This window comes from Rhagoletis pomonella, unplaced genomic scaffold, assembly GCF_013731165.1.
Source record: "Rhagoletis pomonella isolate Grant_MI unplaced genomic scaffold, Rhpom_1.0 Rhpom_scaffold_00006, whole genome shotgun sequence".
NCBI classification, from domain to species: Eukaryota; Metazoa; Arthropoda; class Insecta; order Diptera; family Tephritidae; genus Rhagoletis; species Rhagoletis pomonella.
Genome location: NW_023458560.1, coordinates 61,476,614 through 61,494,534, shown reverse-complemented (window position 1 = coordinate 61,494,534; position 17,921 = coordinate 61,476,614). Strand labels below are relative to the sequence as shown.

General features: G+C 35.5%; 1 protein-coding gene and 1 long non-coding RNA gene across 3 annotated transcripts in view; one reads left to right on the top strand and one right to left on the bottom strand.

The window, feature by feature from the left end:
- LOC118741033 (threonine--tRNA ligase 1, cytoplasmic) overlaps nt 1–17,921 on the bottom strand; it is a 575,984-nt gene that overhangs the window by 36,707 nt on the left and 521,356 nt on the right. The window lies entirely within an intron of this gene.
- On the top strand, nt 2,853–3,809 carry LOC118741058. The gene is made up of 2 exons (XR_004993221.1): nt 2,853–3,001; nt 3,058–3,809. It is a non-coding gene; the product is annotated as an uncharacterized LOC118741058 (long non-coding RNA).

Genomic DNA, 17,921 nt, shown 5'->3' with positions numbered 1-17,921 from the left:
AAGCAATGCAAGGATAATATGTTACATATTTAGGTAATTTTTAGCATATTCTATGAAGTAGAACGTATCTAACACTTAATTTTTTAAAAAGCAAACCTTTTCTACTTTATATAAATTTCATTCTACATATATTTTTTAACAACTTAAGTAAAGCTCTGCATCCGCCAGTTTGTACAGCCATACGTCAAAAAATAACGAAGTTAATTTATTGACGCATTGCTATGAAAGCGTTACTTTTTAACAGTGAGATTTGGCTAATTTTCAATTTTTTTACTGAAACCGGTGGTGAACACTCAAAAAACGGCCCCAAGAGGGCATAACATGAATGAAAAAAACGGAATAGATTTAAAGTCCAGCGGAGTAGAGGAGTAGATTTAAATTTTTTTTAAAAACCGGAGTAAATCTAATCTGATTTTAGTTGAGTCCAAACACTAGTAGGGAACGAATTCTTTACATTTTAACGCTAATGACCCACAGATGGCGGGAAAACACAGGGTTGTATCAGACTTTCGACGTGGTTTCGAGTTGGTTAGCTTTTAACCATCTCAATGAAATGGTTAAGTGCTGTCATTTTTATATGGCGAAACTACGCTAAATCAAGTGGGTTATCGGGATAACCAACTCAGTAGCCATAACTACGTGGTTAGCTCCGGTGGGGACATGGTATAAGGGGTATTCGCAAGCGGAAGGTGTAGATTATTTCGACACTTTTTCCCCAGTTGTTCGGCATACTACATTAAGAATGCTATTTGCTTTGTCGGTCCAATTTGGACTTAATACAACTCATCTCGATGTAACAACAGCTTTTTTGAATGGAGATCTTGAGGAGACAATTTACATGTCGATACCAGAAATGTTTCCTAATACTGAGAAAGGGAACAAGGTATTAAAGCTTAAAAAGGCAATTTATGGCCTCAAGCAGTCCTCAAGAGCTTGGTACAAAAAGGTAGATGAATGTTTACTAAAAATTGGTTATATAAGATCTGAGTTAGAACCATGCATGTATACAAAATTAGTAAATCAATCAAAAACTATTGTTACGGTTTATGTAGATGATTTCTTTATTTTTTCTAATGATACAGTTGAGACTAAACTTTTAAAAAATGTATTGTCAAGTAAATTTAAAATCAAAGACTTAGGCGAAATCAGGAAATGTCTTGGCATGGATGTAATAACAAACAAATCTGAAAAAACAATATCATTATGTCAAAAAACCAATGTTGAACAGTTACTAAAAAAATTCAATATGATTGATTGTAAAACAGTAGATACTCCAATTGAGAGTAAGTTGTTTATAAATCAAGAAAATCATTGTGAAGTTGGTCTTCCGTACCAACAGTTAATAGGAAGTCTTATGTATCTAGCTGTGTTAACAAGGCCAGATATTGCCTACGCGGTAGGATTTCTTAGCCAATTTAATCAATGCTTTACTAGAGAGCATTATTCCTATGCAAAAAGAATTTTAAAGTATTTAAAGCGAACTAAAACATATGGCATAAAATATGCATATCATGAAAGTTTAAATATCGAAGGCTTTGTTGACGCAGACTGGGCAAGCAACACTATAGATAGGAGATCTTATACTGGTATATGCTTTACATTTGCAAAAGGCATAATATCTTGGGAAACTAAGAAACAAAAAACCGTAGCCTTATCAAGTTGGGAAGCCGAATATATGGCTATATCAGAAGCCTGCAAAGAGGCAAAATACTTAAGAAATTTACAATTTGAAATTACAAAAATAATGTACACTATTAACTTATATAATGACAGTCAGAGTGCACAGAAGCTTGCAGCAAATCCTATACTTCATAAAAGAAGCAAGCACATAGACATAAGATACCACTTTAGTCGAGAATGTGTTAACAGCAAAATAGTTAGTATAAGATATTTGCCTACAGCTGAAATGCCTGCTGATTTATTTACAAAAGGCTTATGTAAAATTAAGCATTATATATTTTTAAGAAAGCTGGGTGTCCAGCACATTGAAATATTGTAATCCATACTCATATTGTTTGTTATAGTGGGGGTGTTGAAATATACCAAACAATACAACCCTGTTATGCCTACAGGTACACATGTAAACTGTCAAATGAAATAAATTCTTCTTGTTCTACCATTCAACCGCTCACCACGTTTAACTTTTATTTTAGAGTCTTTAAGGAGTCCTATTTCGGAGCTATTACGCTCATAATGAGCTCATTTAAGAGTCCGATATGAGTGTGTTTCCCTTCCTACGAATGTCGACTTATATGAGCTTAAATTCATACATCAAATGAGCGTCAATATGAGTCATATTGGACTCTTATTGGCCTCATATACGGCTCATTTTGGACTCTTTTAAAACAAGTTTTGGCCTCATATATGACTCTTTTTGAGACCTGTATCGGCCTCATAAATTGCTACATTCGGACTCGGACATTCGCAAAAAGTCCATGCAAATAATATACATACATACTCACATGCATATACACATTCCAACATGCATTCAATAGCAGCAGCTGAAGCTAAATTTTGTTCATTTTTTGTTTTCTAATTATTTTCAATTTCTGTATAAACAAGTTTAGATATAAATTTCAAATCTTTATTGTTTTTATATTGGCACAAGGTGCTGGCTCATAACCATTGTATAGGCTTACAAGTATGGAAAGCGCCATTTTGTTTGTTTACATTTGAAAACAGCTGAGATCACCTGATTTTCAATTCTCTCATTCTCCGCACAGAGTTACATTCAAGTTTCAGAAAAAACTTTAAAATGTAAATTGAGAAATATTTTAGAAAAATGTGTTTTTATTCATTTGAATTCAATAAAAAAGAAACTAAAAATGCGTGCCAAGTCTTGCATTTCCAATATTAACGATAAATGTGTATGTTCCAGGCAATAATTTAAAATATTTGTGAAACTTATCGTTTTGCGCTAAAATACATCAATGTGTGTGAAATTCTTTGTCATTGTTTTTGTTTTGAACATCATATTCGTGCCTGCCGGTGGAAAAATTAGGTAAATTTGCATTTATTTTTAAGAAAACATATAATTTAATATATATTTCTTTCCAGAGCGACATACGGACAAGTAAGATGATCATCGTTTAAACAAATGGTTTATTTTCTTGTACAAGCAGCCGTGGCCCGAGCAGCGCAAATCGTGGCAGAGAATTATAAGTAATAAGGGAAATAATAGTGCGATAAGAAACTGGAGCTCGGGGAAAACTATAATTTACGTCTCTACGCAGCACGTACGCATGTGTGGGTGCATTTGCGATTGTGGCCTAAGAAGCGGCCCGAAAAACCTTACCAAACCTTTTTTTATTTTACGCTTACATCAACGTTATGCCACAATCACGTGCCGCCGCAGCTGCAGCTACTGGCAGAGGCCCACAGGCATTCATAAAAATTGGCCACTATTTACTGGACGCAACACAAGGTAGCAGTAAAGATATTGGACCTCATGCATTAAATGTGAGTTTAAGCTCCAACTCGATTTTCAGTACAAATTCTTGAGCTTAAGCTCACCCCTTTAGTGCAAAAATTGAGTCTGACCTTAGACTCATTTTTTATGCATGAGGCCCATTAAATCGCATAAATTGGTTGAAATGGTTGGAAGTGGACCAACAACTTGCTGCCTTCTCGTCAATTTGGTTACGTTGTGTTGACTAACTCCGGAGGCATTATGGATCTTGAGGAGGCCAGACGGTAACATTTGGGAGGCAAAATGCTAGGATTCTTGTTCTAAGCTGGGCACTGGGTATTCACACTTTTGTTAGTGTATTGAAGCTATTGCAGCTGGCAAGAGCAACATGTTTATATTATTTTTTACAAAAATAAAAAGATGAAAGCCACTTAAAGTAATGAGTAAATTTGCGTGGAAGAAAATAAAGAATAAATAAATTTGTATGATGAATATCGAGGAAAATCGTTTGCATCAAAATTTCTATTCAAATTTTTATTTGAATTATGACATCAACAGGGATGCTTTGAAACGTATCTTTTGAAGAGAAATTTTTATAATTCTTGTGATTATTGATATTTTCTAGAATTAAAAAAGCTAGTTCATATTAAAAAATATATTTAGACCATGATAAAAATATAGTAAGGTAGAACCGCTGAGAGTCACTTTTAAAATTCTTGACGTTTCCAAACAATTTAATTTTTAAATTTACTCACAAACTCACACACACATTTTCATTTTCAATCTCAAGCAACAACAATTTCGAACAATTTCATTTTTTTATTTTCACATTTATATGATTTTAAAATGTTTTCAAACTTCAAAAAAAAAATCATGGCCGACAAATTGAGAGAACGGTTATACCTTGCTATGTTTTTATCATGATTTAGACTACAAGTATGTAATGTACGTTTATTACGAACTGAAACGATTTTAATGAGTATTCATAGGTTCATAGCAGTTACATCAAAATGCATATTTGACAAGAAAGAGTACAAGATTGCCCCGTCATAGTGGCGATGACATTTCTGTACAAAAAGTAAACAAAGCCGAATTGCATGTTAAAAGAAAATATCAGACCAGCCAATTTTCTCAATAATAAATTTTTCGATAGTAAGCGTGTTTTAATTGCGCTGAATTCTAAAAATATATGAGTTACAATGACAATTAATAAGGAAAATGTGAAAAAGCGGTGATTTTTCTGGAAGTATAAGTGAATTTCAGTACATTTAAAGTTTCTGATACGTCGTTTACTTTTAGATCAGAATTATCAAAATCGACAAATTCAAAGTAGGGGTATGTCTGACGGTGCCACCTTTGTTCGCTGCATCGTGCATATTGGGCAAATGACGTTTTTAAATGCATTTTACATACAAACATATGTACCAGTTCAAGATGAAAAAAAGAAACCAAAATTAGTAATTTTTTTATGAATGTAGTTAAAAAAAGTTCACAGAGGAAATGCCGGTAATCAATCTATCGGCAATCACATAAAATCTATGTAGGGAAATTCAGATGTCAACAGAATAATAACTACAATAAAAAGCACCACAGAAGTGTGAGAAGCAGGCAATTTTTCAATCTGAGCAAAAAATTTTTTAAATGCCGTTGTAAAAAGGTCAATACATTTCTTATAAAATAGTTTGATTTTTGATGGGTGGTATAACTCAGTGGAACGGTTATTAAAGAAAATAAAATTTTTAAAAGTAATAAATAGGAAAAAAATGGACTAAAAATGTGAATTTAAATATTTTACCCAAATTCATAAAAAATTAAGAAATCGATTTTTATTATATATATATATATATATATTATATTATTTTTTATGAATAACGTCATTAGCATATACCGTTTTTATAAATGAATCTTGTAGCGTCGCGCTATATACATACATAGGTACATATATATATTTTGGCTGGCGAAATATGTACTTTTGCCAACTAATTAAAAAAGCGTATGATTCAATTTAACCACATTAAAAAAGTATTTAAATATTTTATGGCGCAACACAGCAACACTTTTTGTTTCACGAAACCCTTGAATACGAGCCTCTCATCTATTTCTTCTATTTCGACATTTCGCTATTTTACATTTCTTTCATTTAACGTCATTCGCATTGTCACATTTCTCAAATTCGTTTTTGCTTCGACATTCTGCTATTTCATAATTATTTCATTCTCATGTATCCATCTTCCATTTCTTACCTTCCATTGCCGTTCGCATCGTCGAACGTGCCTGTCAAACACTGCCGCCATCATGCTTTTCAGTTTGGCAGGCACGTCCGCTGTTTGGCAGGCACGTCCGTTGTTAGAAAGAGAATAGACAAAAAGGGGCATAGGATTCCATACTTGTAAGTATATACGATGCTCATAACTTGGCTCATATATGAATCCTAAAAGATTCATATAAGAGTAAAAAATTTTTTGTTTTTGAAACTCATATTTCTTACCTACCTAGGACACCTTTCGGACTCATATATTCTGAACGCTCAGAATATGTTTGCGGGGTAAATTTAAAAATTAAATTGTTTGGAAACGTCAAGAATTTTAAAAGTGACTCTCAGCGGTTCTACCTTACTATATTTTTATCATGGTAAATACCTTGGAGATTGAGTCAATTCATATCAAAAAAATTTTTTTGTGTGTGAAAAAACAAAAGCAGGCATTTTATGCATTTAAAAAAATTCGAATTTGATTTAATTTGCATACACTCACCCTTTTTTACCAATGCACTCACATTTTGCCTATCACCAATTTTTCTTTCAAGACGATAGGTAATTTCTCGTTAATTTGAACAGCTAATCGGTCATAGCTTTGGGAAGTGAGTTTTTGTTTGCAGAAAATTGTCTGATTAATAAAATATAGAAAAAATAAAGAAATCTTATACGTGTAAGCAAAGTGAAAGCAATGTTTTGAACGCGTAGACGCAAATTAAGCGAACAAATTTTAATGTTCAATTTGGTTATATTTACCAAATACTTTTACCTACCAAAAGCTTCATCAAACCAACCAAGCTACCAACGGAGAATGAAGCTACCAATTTTGGTCCAATTGGACCAAAACGGCAACGCTGATTAGAACTGATCTGACCGGTTGAGAAGCAGCCATTTGTAATAGCAATTGAGAAAAAAGTGTGTGACGTTCGTAATTTTGAAGTTTGCTATTTCTGTTTTGCTTCTTTCTTTATGTGTATTTTGTCGGTGGTTTATTTCAGTGATTTTTAAGCGATATTCAATAAATTTCTTGTGCAATTGTAATTAAAATGAAGTGCGCGGTGATTGGATGCAAAAACACGTACAAAAATAATTAATTGGTTAGCACAAACATGTGCTACAAAATTGTTTGCATTTTTTCTTTATGCTTCGTCTTCATATTCTTTGTTTACTTTGTTTGCTTCATCATGTCAGATCTTGTGTAGTTGGATCATGCCCATTTAACAGAATTTTTGAGAGAGAGCCGTAAGTTAACTAAAGTTGCCATAATCAGACCATTACAATTAAACCGGCAAACCTACCCAAATCCCCAAAAAAAACAATCCACAAGAATAGAGATCTGTTTTGCGTCAATTATCGTGAAATACGGCCCAGTTCTGTGTTTTCTTGATAAATTTTTTGTAAAGAAATTTTATCAAGATTTTTATCAAGTAAAAGCTTCCCTCGTATTCTGTGTCAATATTTATAAAACAAAAAGCTCTACGATTTCCACATAAGTGGAACTGATTTCCACATGTGTGGAACTGATTTCATTGTCACATATGAAAAATATGGATTTAAAAGCAACAAAGCTTTTGACTTTCGTAGCCGAGTAGCTAGAGATGTCGACTATAATTCCGTGTGTCGCAGGTTCAAATGCCGGCACATGGAGTATTTAATTGTTAGAAACAAATTTATTAATATACAAAATGTCTACATTTCACATGAAATTTCAATTTGTCAATAGCATTTTCAATCTTGATAATTTATCAAGAAAAAAGCTTTTGGTTTCTGTGCTAGAATACCAATTCTTGATAAATAATAAAAAAATGACAAATTATAAAGATTTTCAATTTATCAAGTGCACAGAATCGGGCTGATAGCCTTCATAAACTTGAATATTTACTCCTATCAATGATACTGTGTGAAAGATTCGACGCCAATGATAAGACAAAGTAACACTTAACAACAAATATGGAGTTGTCTTGCAAATGATGCACATGCGACTGATAAGAGTTTAGGAAAAAGCCTGGAGATCAAACGAAGAATATTTCTTGAGGCTACAGAAAGAATAAGCAAGAGGAGCAGAGGAATCGGAACTAGCCACGCTACCCATACAGATAGCAAATAACAGATGGTAGTTTTTCTGCTTACCATTTTCCCATTCACTTTCCGGAGGCCTTCATCCTGTAGTCAGTCAGATTTGCGCCAAGCTCCAGCGGTATATACCTAGCATCTGCTCAGTCATGTAGGGCGGTAAAGGTTTTATTCCACAATACATCGTCTTCTGCCACATCAGGTGAGGTTGTCTTGCGTCAGCTTATGTTCCATAAGTGTTAAGGAAGGCGCGAGTAATCTCCAACCCCAAGGGGGTAAAAGTGATAGTGATTATTTATTTGTAAATGGGTAGAAACCCTGCACCAAACAATAATTGCTGAAACTGCACTAGGCGATAGTATTCCCACGACAGAATGACTCGAGCAGTTAGGTGCAATACCTGCTCAGGCCTCAGAACTTACCGAAAGTGGACTATGTCGTTTGTGGTCCCGTGCTGTTCTAACCTAACAAACAAGACGATATTGACGCACACACAACGCACGTACCGGTCCTACCAAACGCCCGACAGCCTCTACCCACCACCCAACATAACACAACCACACCTCCAGACACACGCATTGCGATCAGCTTCCCAACACCACAATAGCGCAACTTTGCTCTGGATAATGCAGCAGATTTAACTCATACCTGAGCAGAATAAACGAGGATGTACCCAACCAATTCCCGGCATGCATAGAGTCGCCACATGAAATCTCTTCGCATACCACCAGAACCCCACCCAGCTAACGCCCCTGCCCCTATGGACAGATCCCGTTGAAGTCGCGCACTTCCTGGGCCTCCCCTTAGCTGAAACAGACGCCAACGTTGATGGATGAGCCGACCCGAGCGGGGCTTAGCAGAAGCTATAACAACAGCATCAATCAGCCTCCATAGGCACACAACGACACTACAATTTAATTGCAATGGACACATACTCCAGACCAATATCGAGGAGATAACCGTCTTCATGGATCAGCATTGACTCTTGGTATCTGCGCTCCAAGAGGCGAAGTTGCGCAGCAATTCAACATTGTTGATCTGCGCCGGATACAATGTGAACGTGCACAACGATCTTTGGTATTTATGCCTGCCGAACGATCGTAGGGAAATACACTTGGCGCATTAGATAGACTATTCGAGATTGTGCGAGCGAAGGACGACGTACCCACCAGGATTATGGGTAGCTTCAGCAGCTCACTCGATGCAACAATCTTAATTGCTGCTGTAATAAACCGCTTAACGTGGTGACCTATGATTTCCTTAGCACGGATTATCTGTCCACAATCGTCTCGATCGATAAACCTGCTAACTTGCTTTCGCGGAATACCGAACCTACATCAATTTTAATATCCATAAAACTCTCCTTTCCCCGGTAGCAAAGACACTAGAGGCCTTGCTGCTTCTCCCTTCTCGTATCACCTGACCACTAAAAATGCAATGTCATCTGAATAGGCAACCAACACCAGGCAACCTTTATTCACCAAAACCTCTAGCAGGCCGTTTAATACTACGTTCAAATTGACGAGCTAAACATGTTAAATGGGCTTGAACCAGTTAAATGAACAAAACATGTTCATAAACAAGTTAAATCGCATGCAATTGCTGTTGGAATATTGAACCAGTTAAATCATTTAACTCGTTTGAAAACCAGTTCAACGCAGAGTTGTATCGGAAAGCTTTCTGCTCCGGCCAATCAGAAAGACGCAAAAGCTTTCATTTGACACGCCAACGTTCAAAAAATGTATATTCTGAAAAATATTAAAAATTGAAAATTATCAAAAAATATCAAAATTGTATGCATGTCTGCTCGCCAAAAAAGGGGCCAAGGCGGCAATTGGTTATTTCCCATGAAGTCTCATCGTACGCAGAGATAAATAGTGCATACGCACTAAACATTTTGAAGTCTCTAAGTAATCCATATGCGATAATATCATGAAGCAGACATTCGCACAAAACAAATTGAAACACAAAAACTTGATTTTGAATATTTTTTTCGGAAATTTTTATTGGAAATCAAACAACCGTCAAAGTTAACTCCAAATGTTCAATGTGGACGATTGCGTTTTCCAAAAAGCTCTTTTTCATTTAACAAGTTAAATGGGGCCAATTTGAACATAATATAAGACCAGACTCCAAAGAAGGGGCGAGGGAATATGACCCTGTGTCAACCCTCTACTCTACGCTAGAAGGTGGCACTACCTCACTCCACCACGACAGTGCTGTCACAGAACATACGGCGATTTTTGAGTCCAAGCTTACCAAGGGATCTGAAGATTGCCTCTGGAAGAACATTGTTAAAAGAGCTATCGATGTCGAACAAGGCAGCCATAGCAAAGTCTTTATGTTTCATGGCACACACACTTCACAAGGGCAGTCTCAACCAGCTTACTCTTAATTCACGCATTTTGAGCTGTCGATGGGCGATCATGGGGAATCCTGTTTCTAATATGGGGATTAATCATGCTATACGGAGATTTGCGAGCTTTTAAATGACTGTTCCTAAGTCTTTGTCCAATAGCCAAGAATATCTCAAAGCTTTCTTGATATCGGCGTATAGATTAATTGTCCCGTTTTGTAAAGTTCCCAATCAGAGCGCAAATTAGTCCCGCTGGGTCTGCTAAAAAGTCGCCAGAGATCAGAGAGCTCCGATGAAAACCAGAGGGACTTTCGTCTAAGTACCAATACCTCAGGTACTGCCATCAGGTAGAAGGGACGTGGTTTGAGCACGGAACTTTAGGTTCTTTGAAGTTCTAATGCAGTTCGTTAAAAAATTTTATCAACTTGGAACAGTCCTCTGTGTTATTTTATAATAAAAATATAAAAAAAACCACCATAGTTGGGGCCGTTTGTACCCACCCAAAGTCACGTCCGCCTATGACTTTTACCTTTTCGCACTGCCTCGTCGGCTAGCTTCTTCTCGTCTTGTTCCTCGCGTATCTCTACAATGAGCTCAACATGTCGTCAATTAGGTTGTGTGGTCGCAGTGGGTAATCAGTAAACGATGCTTTACACATATTTTCTTCAACATTAGGTAAACAAACATGACTTGATCGACGTCTTCCACTTCTTGATATCTTGGGCATAGAGAAGAGTCATTAGGTAAAAATTTACAAAAACAGCTGTGGCCTGTGAACAGCTGCGTTATGTAGAAGCTTTTTTCACAGTAAGTTCGAGTTAGCCATTTCTCTATTCTTGGGATGAGATCTACCTTCCTTTAGAGGAATTTTCCGAGCGTTGTTGCAATTTTTGCGAAGACATAATCTTTTCCTTGTGGAATATAGTCACTGTATCAGTGACGTTCTGCACTCTACGTTTATGAACTCCCGCTCTTTCTTCAGAAAGTAGGTCGATGGGTGTCATGCCTACGATAACTATGTAGTACCGCTTCGTCTGACGTAGGTTTGTTAAGGCGCAGAGACTGTGGAGCCCCTCATAAAGACGAGGGTGGTATTTGACCTGCATAGATCCTGTTCAACCTAGAGATGCGTACACAGAGCATCGATAGGATAGTACGTTTCTAAAAATGTTTGACAGCACACGATAAAGTGCGCCATATATTTCTGACGCTTTTTGTTGTACATATTCCACATGCGGTCCAAAGCTAATTCTGGCGTACCGATCTGATTACAGGGCTATCCATATTGAGGGAGGTTATCTCTGGTTTTTTACTAATAAGAACTGAAGTGATCATCGCTTATTGCCAGGTTGGCTTTTGACTCAATCTGGGCTATCGCTGAAACAATCATAGTCTGATTTTCGTAAAATCTAGGAAAATGCGATCACTGATTCCGAACTGCTACGAACGTATGCATTCAAAGTGTATGCTTCGTTTGTAACTATTCGGATTTAGTAAAAGAATTTACGTAAATTTCACGAAAATACGGACTACGACGGATTCAGTGATAGCCCTGACTGTCTTTCACGTGTTTAGCCACCCCAACCAGCGAAATGTACTAGTAAGTTTAGGTGGGAAATGTAAGTCTGAGCGCACCGGAGCGGCTGTGCAAATGCTTGGTTTTAACTGACTTCACAAAAAGGAGGCGGTTATCAGTTCGTCGGAATATTATTTTTTTTTTTTGGACCACGTTAACCGATTTCGATAATTCTTTTTTATCGGAAAGGTGGTATCCATACTAATTTTGTTTAGATTCAATAAATGGATCGTGAAGAAATTAACGATAATCTTAAATTTTTATATGAGAATTGAAGTCGGTTTGGTTTTTTGCTTAAAAATTACTTGTCTCATTTTGACTCTCCTGTCCACATAACCTGGTGAAGCGTACTCGCTCAACAATGATTTGGTGGTTATGGTGCAATCCATCAACGAGAAGCTGTGGCGTGAATACGCCCATAAAATTAATTAGTGCCCATAGTAGTATTTATTAAACTACTGTGCAATAAAATTATATAATATTTATACAACTAAAAATAGCTTTGGAATAAACAAATATTAATTCGAGCCAAAAGATCGTGACAATTTAATGAAAATGATCATTCATTGAACCTCATATCAGTAGGAGATAAATTAATATAGTATGTATATGTATGTAAATTATACCGTACCACCTTACAAGCAAACAAACTCTGAGCCTAAAGTATTTTTGCAATGCAATTTCGTATTTTGTTTGTTTGGTCGAACGTCTTTAGTACTTCGGTGACACCTGCATTTGGAAAAAAAATAAAAAAAAAATTGTTCTACTGGAACAATCGGAATACATCATTAACAAAACTTTGATGATTTTTTGAGTGCTTAATTTACTGACATTAGGGTGGGCCGTCAGGGGTTGAGAACTTAGACCTGGTGGGTAAGTATTAGAACGGGGTACTTGCGGTAAATGAATTTTGGTACAAAAAAAATGTTATTTTCGCGACAAAAAAGTACTTTTAATTCGAAGATGTACAGCGAACATATTTTGTTCTGGTATGGTCTAATGTACATATGTACATATACGCAGTTATAAGAAGAATGCTCGCATTTGTAGCAATTACATTTAAATACATACACGCGCGTATTTTATTTTTTTAAACTTTGTATATTTATTTTTTTTTGCTATCAGCATATGAATAAGCAATGAAAAAGTGAAACTCCTTTTAATTTACTTACGTATATAGGAACTTATTCAAAAAAAGAACGAGCGGCATATTTATTTAAACAATTAATAAGTTCAACTTGTACTCGCTGCCTGTTTCACGCTGGGCGGTGGGCAGTTGGGCACAGGCCGGCCTTGCCGTTGACCAACTAGCGCGTATGCAGTGTGGCGGCGAGCGCTGCAATGAGAGAAGAGTAGCCGCATGTATAACAAATTTTTTTTTACAAATGAAAAAATTTTTACACTTAGGAAGTTTAGTGCACAACAAATTCCAACAAGCCTGCGTGCGCGTGTGTATGTGTATGTGTGAAAAATGCTCGCAACATATGAGCCGCGCTTCCGACCTACGAAAATCCGCGACGCGCCGCGCGGTTACTGGCTGAACTCAGTCAGTGGTCCAACATAATTGCTTCTGGTCTTCTGTCGCTCTATACTTTTTTGCTTTTTAACACTTTGCTCGAATTTAAACACGACCAACAAAAAAACAACAACATTTACTAATAAACACACTACACGGAAGAAATGATCGCATTTCCAGTATGCAGTTGATGGACATTTTTGTGGCGTAAATTTGTTTGTTTACTTATTATTATTATTTGGTTTTTTTTTTTTACTTGTATTAGTATTAGTTGTAGCAACTTAAATAGGGCTTAAGAAAGTATGAATATTATATTTGAAGAAAAAAAAAAATTTTGTCTTAAACTCGTACGTTTCGCCTTGTAAAATCATTTATGTCTTGGAACGAAACGGAACGATACAAAACCATCGGATTACCTTGGGATTAACTTATGCACATATAAACGAATATATACATAACCATATAGTAGAGGATATTTTCGATTTGTGTAGAGTATATCCATTGAAAAGGTGGTAAACGATTCGCGCGCGCACAATTGAGAGCCTCAGTACGAAGTACGAGCGTCGACGAACAGAGTTCCGTGAGCGGAAGTCGGTACGCGTTGCATTGAAGTGACAGTTCGATTTTGAATTTTTTAATAAATTTCCGTTATACGGATACTTTATGCGCGTATTTTGGTCATAAATACGTGTGCTTGCGAAAGAGAGAGTGAAAATCGATAGCAATGCGTTACGGAATCTACGCTCTGATTATATTTGCATTATTCTACTTCTCGGAAGGTACGGACATTAAGCGAAAATATGTATGAAGAGGGTGTAGTGAGTGGGTCAGTGTTGAGATGAAGCATAAGTGAAAAATTAAAGTTGTGCAAATGAACTGTTGAGAAGCAATTAGTACATACGTGGAAATATAACAACATACATTTAAAATAAGAAAGAAAACTAGTTAATATACAAACATCGGAAAAATTATGAAAATAAATTACTATGTATTCGAAAGCTAATTGTGTGACTTCAAAGATATCGAAGCGCGTCAGATTAGTGAACGTGGCTTGATTTCCATTTCATGGTCGATTTACATATGCATGTGAAGTCGGTGAAAAGGAAAACAATCGCAAAAGAGGAACTAAATCTAAACGTCCATAACGTTACAAAAGACTTGAACGATTCTATTCCTATTCCACTGTAGCAGTCTTTTTTGGTGGCCCCATATAGCTGGATGGGGTTTTTCTCCAATTCACATTCCCTACACTTCTTATCCTTAATAAGACTCAATTTGTAGGGTGACGCTGGCAACAGCCCTTACATACGATTTTTATAGCCCTGTGTCTCTTCCACACCTCATCTATTTGCTGGTACATATGCTCTCGGTGCAATTAAATGACAAATGCTTGAAAGGAGAGTGTGCGTTTGCACGCAAGTGCAACTTCAATGGCTAGAACATAAACTTTTTCATTTCCTTCGGGCGGCTCAAAATGGGGTTTACTTATAGACCTAGCCTAACATCATAAAAATTCCCTAAATAGCTTTTGGTGAATACTGCTGGAGTGACAGTCTTTGGTCGTCGAAATATCTATGTAAATGTGCAATTATAAAAAATCTTGTCACAGAAACCATACTCACATGTTTAACATAGGGGTTTGGCATCTTCATGGCAGAGAGCCTTCCACCCCTATGCTGTAATCCGTCGTAGATTCGATTTTGCTACGAATCTTAAAATTGGTATGCTGTAATCCGCGTTGCCGTATCGTAATTTCGAAATTCGGAGACCATCTTCGAAATTCGTAACGTTGGTATGCCTGAATCCGACGTAGCTGTAATTTGTATGTATTTGTCGGAAATTTTCTACGAAGAGTAACTGGTGTCGGAGCGAAGCGAATTCTTTTAAAATATCAATAAAATTAAGTGTGGAAACGCGCAAATATGTATTTAAGTTGAAGTGTGAATAAAAACCAATGTATTATTAAATGTTTACAAAATTATCATGGACAATCACAACAAATCGCTCGCAATACGAAAAACTGGTGGAAAGCATGAGCGAAAGGCCGGACATTGCCCGAGGCTTTGTAATAGTTAAAGAAGATGTGGTGGAATTTTGGGAAAGCGTTGCAAGATTTAAAGCAACACAATATTTAGTTGAATGGACGCCCTTAAAAAGAGGGAACATATATTTATCATTTAAGGTAAATGGATCAGAACTGTCTCGTAGCAATCTCCTTTGACAAAAGTGCACCGGCCACTGAATCCATTCTATTTTACTTAATTAAGGAAAAGCTTTTTCAAATACGATTAAACATTTTTTTTTAATTTCACTGTTCACTTGCGCGATTATATTTATTTTGATTTGTTTCAGTCAAAGCAGCTGATTAAGAACTTCGAATTTCACTAATTTAGTTGGTAACGCCGTTGATAGTTACGATCGGATTACAGCAAACCAATTTTCGAATTTTCGGAACGGAGCTACGAATTCGTAACTGCGAAATTTCGGATTACAGCATAGGGGTGTTCATGTCGAACAGCAATAAGGGCCTTTAAAACATATAAAATGCTGTCAAAGTTGGAAGACAGTTGCAAAAGCATACTGGAAAAACTAGGGACTCGTGACTTGATGACAACGAAAGGACTGACTAGCCAATGGAGCCTATATGGCCCTCATGATGGATCAGACTTTCAACAATTCATCCAAAAGATACCTGGCAGAGCTTCTTAGAAGTTGGAAGAACTCTCAAGTTGCATCCCACTGGCACGCCATGGCATATGTCAAAGGCTAAAAGGCAATCCAAGAGATCTATAACTCTCTTTTGTGGAGACTCGCAGGGACTGCTAAATTTTAGCCTTGAGGTAGAGCTTATCTAGAACAATATCTCGATACCTGACATGACCCTGCAAAGTCTTTCTGAGGAAACGGACTGCAGATCTGGTGGGCTCGCGTAAGAAACTTAAGAGCATATGTAGAGTGATTCCCTAAGAACGCAGGATTTCTTTTATAATAAAACAACGAAATTTATCGAAGCGATTTTTTTATTTCATCACATTTTTTAGTCTATGGCATTTTTGTATGAAACACAATAACCCTTAAATTCCCACCACGACACAGGATGCGCATATCAAAATTATCCATGACTTTTTGGCATAATTTGGGCTGAATATCATATATAACGCATATGATTTCGTTCTTCATCTCTGGAATCGTTTCGGGAGCTCATTGGCATATACCATACTTGTCACGTAGTCCCAGAGTTCAATGGTGTGAAATCGCCTGATCTCGGCGACCAGTTAACATCGTTGTTTCGTGAGGTAATGCGCCCGGTTGAAACCACATATTGTCATCCAATTCGGGCTGTAGGAAAGGTTCAACTGCTGTACACCACGACAGAATTAAGTTTATCACGGCCTGATCCGCACTTTGTTCCTCTGCAGCAATATTTTCGACCGAACGTCCTGTACGAAGACACACACGAGTTTTCATTTTTTCACCGCCACAGTTTCTTCGGATTTATGCACCAAACGGCTGATTAACGTTTGGACCACGTGTTGCTCAACTGAGTATACTTCATGCCTAAATTTGCCAAAGCCTGTAATATCAATTGTCTGAAAAAAAAAACATCGGCCCTATTATGGTTGTCGACGTCGAAAAATAGCTCTCATCAGTTCAACTCCGGTTTCGCTGACCACAGTGGTTTTGCGAGGAACACCTTTCCTCAAATATACTGTTTATTATACTGAGCGTTATTCTGTTTGAATTTAGCAATAAGCTTTCTAAAAATTTAATTGAATAAAAAATACATAAAATTTTCATTTTAAAACAATAAAATGCAAAAATTAAAGGAAAATTAAATAAGAAAGAAACAAATTAATTTAAAAGTATAAAAACTAAATAAAATAAGTTTCTAAAAATGAAATGAAATTTAAACAAAAACTTTTCTTTTTAAAACAACAACTCTAAAAACAAAAAGAAAATTAAATCTAAAAAAGGGAAAAAATAAAAAGGTTCGTAAAAATGAAATGAAATTAAACAATTATATCATTAACTTAATAAAATCTAAAAATTAAAAGAAAATTTAACTAAATAAAAATGCAAAAATAAAAAAATTAAAAAAGAAAAACAGATAAACTTCCAAAAATTAATGAAATTAAAAAATAGAAGAATAGAAATTCAATCAGTACAAGAAAAGATACACAAAAAAGGGTTACTTAAATGAAATGAAATTAAAAAAAAAAATAGTTTTATTTTTTAAAACAACAAACTCTAAACACTAAAAGAAAATTATATTTAAAAAAGAAAACAAGTATCTAAAAATTAAATAAAAAATTAATTTTTCTTCTTAAAACAATAAAATCTAAGAATTAAATTAAAAAAAAGGAATAAATAAGATAAGCTGCTAAAAGTTAAATACAATTAAGAGAAAATAAGGGAAGAGGAATTAAATAAAAACAAGAAAAAATACATAAAATAAGTTTTTAAAAATTAAATTAAATTAAAAAAATAGTTTTCTTTTTAAAACTATAAAACCTAAAAACTATAAGAAAATTAAATTTAAAATAGATAAAAATACATTTAATAAGTTTTTGAAAATAAAAACAAAGCAATCCCTACAAATTAAATGAAAATTCAATTTAAAAAAGAAAAAATATATATAATAAAATCCTAAAAATTTTATTAAATTAAAAAATTAAATAAAAACAAACTTCTAAACCTTAATGAAATTTAAGGAAAATAGAAGAATATAAATTAAAT